General features: G+C 35.1%; 1 long non-coding RNA gene across 2 annotated transcripts; it reads right to left on the bottom strand.

Moving 5' to 3' along the window:
• Positions 1–4152: 4152 nt before the first annotated feature.
• LOC145814445 (uncharacterized) lies at positions 4153–6412 on the bottom strand. Of its 2 annotated transcripts, none has more exons than XR_014357799.1 (3): positions 5351–6411; positions 4936–5039; positions 4153–4521 (listed from the first exon to the last, which is right to left on the bottom strand). It is a non-coding gene; the product is annotated as an uncharacterized LOC145814445 (long non-coding RNA). The 2 variants fall into 2 exon arrangements; XR_014357800.1 differs by having other exon boundaries at positions 4335–4784; positions 5351–6412.
• Positions 6413–7006: the final 594 nt, after the last annotated feature.

The following is a 7006-nucleotide window of genomic DNA, read 5'->3' as shown; positions in this document are numbered from 1 at the left end:
TATGCAGAACGGCCTATTCAGATTGTAAACTGACGGATCAAGAAGTTAAGGAATAAAGAAATCCCGTTAGTGAAAGTTGACTGGCAAAACCATGGTGGCATATATGCCACTTGGGAAAGGGAAGACGATATGATGAAGAGATATCCTGAACTGTTTCCACTGAACCCTGTTTTCTTCCAAAATGAAGGTAATTCGAGTTTGGAGGACCAAATTCTTTATAAGGAGGGGAGACTGTGACAACCCTCACTACTATTTACTGATAACCCCACTGATCATTGCTAAACTGAGACTGATCATGATAAGTAATTGAATTGATTGAAATTCTGAGCTAATTGATTGAGTGTGTTAGTTTAAACGCATGTCTATCTGTTTGATTGTTAAATGATCTGTTTATATATTTATGTTTAAATTGCAAATTGAAGGCTTTATTGGCGGCCGAATCCGAAATTGATTAATGTTTTATGCTAAGTGGAATTTATGTGATTTTATAGTACATTTAATTGAAATGTGATTTAGTATGATTTAATTAGATTAAATAGAGCTAGATTAATTAAGTTAGACTTATCTACCCTTTTGCCACTTAGTGGACAACTCTAGGACTTGTTTCATCACACCTCATACACTTTTGACACAACACTTCTTTAGCCATTTTGAGAGCTTGAACCGACTAAGAGAGAGAGAGAGAGAGAGAGAGAGGGAGGAATCAAGTTCAACTTGAAGGTTTGGCTTGGAGACCTAGAAGATTTGAAGGATAAGTGCATAATTGAGCTTCCATTCTTGTAATTGAGGACCTAAGGTAGGATGTTCATCCTTTGGTTTATGATTTTAAGTTGCGACTTGCATGGTCCATGCTAATTTTGAAATCTAGAGTCAAGACATGGCTTAAATTGTTGAATTGAGGCTTAATCCATGCATGCATGTTCATATTCTTGAATTTGGAGGTTGTTCTTCATGAATTTCCACATGCATGCTCATGTTTATGTTATAGTTCATGAATTCATCATGTTCTTGAGGAAAATAACTCTTTTGAACAAGTATTTAAAGCTTTAAAGTTGTTTAAATTCTTGCATGTTGCATACACTTCATGTTCTTGAAGTTTTGTTTGAAATTATGTTTAATTGACTCACCTTTGGGCCTTGATTTTACAAATTGGGCTTTGAATCATGTTATACTAAGACCTTACAGGTGCTTTCCAGAAAATTGGCCCAAAAGGATTGAATTTGATGCCTTAAAGTTGAGTTTTGAGCTTAAGGTTCAAATCTGGAAATTTCAGATTTTGGACTCACGCTCGAGCGGGTAACTCCCGCTCAAGCGTACACACTGAGTTCATGCAGTCCGCTTGAGCAGGGAAATTGACGCTTGAGCTAGAAATGCGTGTACCCAGTACTTTCATGTGTTTGACAGTCCGCTTGAGCGAGGGAATGCACACTCGAGCGAGGACTTGCGTCTCACGCTCGAGCGTGGGTCGAGCGCCCGTCGAGCGTAAATTTCATGCATCCAGTACTTTTGTCATATTTTACAGTCCGCTCGAGCGTGGAAAGTGACGCTCGAGCGGGGATCTTCTGTTTGCATGTCTGCTCGAGCGTAGGAAGACACGCTCGAGCGGGACCCTGTTTCAACAAGATTTTGGAAAAGTGTTTAAAAGTATATCTTTGCATCTTATTTCCATCCTAGGCATTCCTAGGGCATGTTTAGGGCATCTTAAGGAGGATATTGATGTAGAACCACACCGAGGCAAATTAGGGATTAAGTTATTATTTCCCAACTGTGTAGCTTAGTGTGTGTTCATTCTGTAACTGTGTAGGGTTGGCATCCGAGGACGCTTTAGCCTATCTGTAGCCCAGTGCTCTGTGAGTAACAATGTTGTAAAGATATGTTCAATCATGAATATGTTCTGAATGATCAACTGTACTGCTTTCTGAAATGATATTTCCTACTGAATGGATGTTTGTCCTATTTGCGAACTATATTCGTGGCATCCTTAGCACTTACTGTTACTGTACTGCTACTGATACTGTTACAGAGATCTCTGTCGGTTCCCATGTTGGAACCACTACTGTTTATTGATATAATGGCCATCAACTGACTATTCGGTCTGATAAGACCTACTGTATTGTGTGCTATTGGATGTACTACATATGACTATTATGATTTATAAATGACTGTTATGGTGTGAAATATGAGCCACTAACTGAATGACTGATATACTGTTATAACTGACTGTTTTAAATACAGAAAGGACATTCATTCTTAACCTCTTTACGCATATGTTATTCACTGGGCTTTAACTCACTGTTTATATATATATGTAGGTGTTCAGGCACCGAACCGGAGTTAGGAGCGTCAGGCTAAGCTCTTGTTTTGTCAAGCCAACCTTTGCGCCTCACTTCGAGGTTCCAGATCTGTTCAAGCTAAGGCTGCTTTTGAGGTGTTTAGTCTCACCTATCTGTCTCTATTTTGTACCGACTGGTTAAGAATTATACTGTACTGAATGCTTCTGTATATGATGTAAATATGTTTCAGTTACGAATGTGAATATGATATGAAAAGTCCTTTTGCATACAGACTGTCAGCTCATTGGACATCTTTTAATTACTGTTTGGGCTTCCGCCAGCCCCTGCACTCCATATTACTGTTTTACTGTTAAGCAGGCCTTCGGTAATCTCGGATTATTGGCCAGTTACAGTGCTAAACCCATATGGACGGATTTAGGCTGTGACATAATTTGTGGTGATGGAAGGTAATTAGTGGTCGAGGGAAGTGGTGGCCACACTACTACCAACTCATAAATAGATTATTGATTTTAAGTATGATGTACGTTATTTAATCATTGATTTTTTATTTTGTCAAAGTGTGATATTTGAGAGTGGTTGTTACGGATAATTTTTTTCACACTTTTTGACTGTCATTAAAAGATAATTCCATTCCGTGTTTTGACCATGATAATAAACATTTAGATCATAAATTTTAAGTGTGATTAATAATCAATAAAACCTAAGATCAAACTTACATGATCCATGATTAATAATGAGATAATATCACAATTATATATATTTCTCATCACGATTGGTGTGATAAAAAAAAGATTCAATCACAAAATGTGACTATCAATTATAGAGTATAGATTGTGATTAAAATCTAAATGGAACTAATATCTAAAATATAATCAATATTATTTGTACAAAAATTTCCTTCGAATCACAATATTGACCACATATGAATAGCTAATAACCTTATATATTTTATAAACGAAACTCGAATTTTGCAAAAATATATACAATGAAAATTAAGGAATAAAAGGTTTTTTTTATTGTGATTACACAATAAAAATCTCAATAAAAAAACTTAAGGAAAACTCAAAGTTCTTGAATATTCAATTTTCTTTGACCATATTTTCCATCTCTCCAAGTAATTTCTGACTTGAATAATGAAAACACAAATTAGTTCAGAGGTCGCCAGAGGCATAGAAATAAACTTATCAATTTGTTCAAAATTAAAGAAAACAAAAATTAGAAGAAAAAAAATCTAAAAAGTTTATAGAATTTATCAGAGTTCAAATTAATCAACTAGACTTGAACTTAGATGCAGGGGCAACATCATCCAGATACATCAACTGGATAGGTAAGGAAAAATATAAAATTCTTGATAAGTGGTCTATGAACAAAGAAGAACAGATTAAAATGCAGAGAGTGCTGAGCAATAAACTACACAAAAGAGGGATACTTCAGTGTTTTGTTGACATGTCAAGCATTTTCTAGTAAAAGAATATCACAGAATCACGTTACCCTCTTAATCAAGACGTAACATGATTTAGAGTCTCTCTAGAGAGCAGCCCGTGGAGTTGGGGCCAATGAAATAATTCAAACTCCATAATGTGGAAAATGAAGAAAGGGTAATTCATATAAAAATGAACAACAATGATTTAGACCACTAAAAAATACACCACTAATAGCACTAATGCATTGGGAATGGCAAAAAAAAAAGAAAAAAAAGAGAAAAGAAGGCATAGAAAGAGGGCGGGGCCCACGGCCACATCATTAGTGCTCCCCCTAGTGCTCATTTTTTAGTGCTCCCAAGCATTTTTCAAAAACGAATTAGGGTTTGGGTTAGGGATGAAAGAGCACTAACGTAGTGCTTGGCCAATCTCAAAATAATACAAAAGCCACAACTTCAATATACTAAAATTTCATTGCTTCAGCTGGCAATAACAGATCATTTTGTCCCTAGTTAGTGCTTAAGTTGATAAAACTAAACCACTTCCATTAAATAAATAATAAATAGAACAAAAACAAAGGTTATTAAAAATAAAAACCTTATTTGACGGAATAAAAACCTTAGAAGATGAAAAGGTGGTTCATTAATCTCAGAACATGGTGCTATATATGACGGAATGAATCATAGAGGAAGGAATGAATCACAGTGGGGATGAGTTTTCAATTCAGAAGTTACTTGTAACTTTGACATAAGACCCAGCTATGTTTGCCATTTTCAGAGTGTTGTGTTACAATTATTACCTCCTCTCTGAAAAGAAAAAAAAAAAAACAAAAAAAACAAATATACTATGAAGAAAGAAGCTGAACAGAGGCACTACATTTAAATCAAAAATGGAAAGGAATCAACATGAAGAAAGAGCAAATGAGATCACCATATACACAGGAAAATTCATATGTGTATATATATACACATCTGCACAAAGTCACAAACATCTAGTAGTAGGCAAGCACTTTGTAAAGGTCTTCTAATAAACTATATTTGCATTCAAAAAGCCACCTATAATTGGAGACCTAAAAGAAGCGACAACAAAGCAAAATGGATCAAAGGTCAACAAGATTTGAGTCAACTTGCTTGGCTAATAATGCAAAGATATATTATAATTATAGGCAGCTTCCATGCATGCAGCTAATTGTTGGTTAGTGTGTTTAAGCCATGGGATACCTGGTTTATTAGGTATGCTAGTGAATGCTCTTGGCGAACTGACGCTTGTAAAAACAAGACATCAACTCAAGCTATTCAATTTCCTTCTTGGAATTTTGTTTCTCCTGTAGAACAAAGAATGATGTCATTAATGAGCACTTGAACAAGTTCATGGATGACAACAAAGCAAATGACCAGAAGAACTTCGCGTGTTTACAGCCCTATAACATGAGCACTAGGCAAGCAAATGAATGAAGCATTCATGATCTAAAAAAATATTCATCAACAACATCAAGTTTCAAAGCTTGAATAAGAATTGGCTAGAACATCTAAAGAATGAGAAACAGATAAAACTATCATACTGAGTATCTAAAGTCAGTTACAAAAGAAGTCGTAATTCCTATCATTGGTAGAGATACAGACTGGAATAGCATACCTAGATCTTCCAGAGCTACTGCTTCAACTGATTATTCAGCTCTCCCTGCTGAGCTGCACATGCTCTAAGGTCGTAGAAACACCAAAGATTAAGTGCACGTCTGTGTATCCAACCCAAATTGCCATGTAACAAATAGCAGCACACGACCCAACAAGCTGCAGAAGTTAGTTGCAAAAACTAGAACACATGACAAACACAAATTACTGAAATCAAAAAGGAAGAGAAAAATGAGAACCACAAATAAGCTTTAGCTAAAGAATCTATAAGTTCAGAGCATCCCCATGAACTATGAAGGGTCATATCGCGGCCCAAAATTAAAAAGGCAATGACACTAACCTACATGCATATAAATATAGACACCTAGATTATACACTCACATAATGAGATTAAATTATTAGAAAGTTAAAGCACCTAGAACTAATATAGCATGAATGCTCGACTTTCAGAAAATTAAAAGCTCAAGTCACATATGACACATTTGAAATATATGTAAATACTCAATTTATGTTGTACATCAGCCTACCTTGATACATGTTTGTTCACTTACAAGAACTTTACCTTCTTATATGAGCTAAAAATTTCAGAAAATAAAAAAAACTCAAATAAAATACCGCACATTGAAATATATGTAAACACTCTAGTCAAACAAATCATAAACCTACCAAATTAAGCATTGTCATGAGTTATGGTGTACATCAGCCTACCTTAATACATGTTTATTCACTTGTTGTAAGAGCTTTACCTTCTTATAAGAACTAAATATATGCACATGTCTCTTGACCTTATTTCTGCCACTAGCACCTGGTTCAGGAGAATAATACCTAAATGGGAGCATAAGCCAAAGCACCTAGTTCAGGAGAACTTTGCTTGCCTATTGCTCATGTTGATGAAATTTGGTAATGCTTCACTCAATATAGAGAATATTCCAAATGCTTCACTCAATGCGATGAAAAAAGTGTTTGTCCCTTGATTTGATAAGCATTTTATGAAAAGGTTGGAGATGGATTTTGAGCAATTTTTCATCAAATTTAAATTTGATAGACCAAAAAAAAAAAAAAAAAGCTTGAGGATTGATAAATAACTTTTTTAGTTGCAGCAGAGCAGACTGCTAATTATTTACCCTATAATCGTCAGCCAAAAAGGTTAATTCAAATTTGATTCTTCATGTAAGAAAGAGAACATGGAATTTGACTAAACTTTGGCAAGAAAAGTAGTCTTCCCTAATTAACTGTGGATAACATATGCAAATACAATGAAAACTTAAGAGCCATGACAAAGTGACAATTGCATTTATAAGGTAAAATGTCTATCTTACAGCAGCCTTGGCCCCATCCATCAATCTCAAACTCCAGGTCTGGGCTCCACTTGCCCATTAACAAGACAAATCCATTTTCTTGGAAATCATTCATCCAGAATAATCACCCACATAGATGAACTAACAAGTAATCACAAATGAAGAGCAAATAAATTCCTACTTACAGTTCCAGACTTGATAATTTCCTTGTATCTTTCAGTCTTCCAATCCTACAGATAAATAACCCTAAAACAGTCCAAAAATATAGCCAACTAATTGATGATACAGATTAAAAAAATCCCTTTGATTTCGAGGAATTTACAAGAGATTAGCATAAATAAAGCCAATTCATCTCTGTTAAA

The sequence above is a fragment of the Camellia sinensis genome, unplaced genomic scaffold (assembly GCF_055761805.1).
Source record: "Camellia sinensis isolate YWXY unplaced genomic scaffold, ASM5576180v1 Unanchor10, whole genome shotgun sequence".
Lineage (NCBI taxonomy): Eukaryota > Viridiplantae > Streptophyta > Magnoliopsida > Ericales > Theaceae > Camellia > Camellia sinensis.
The sequence above is the reverse complement of the archived record's forward strand: the minus strand, read 5'-3'. Positions and strand labels throughout refer to the sequence as shown.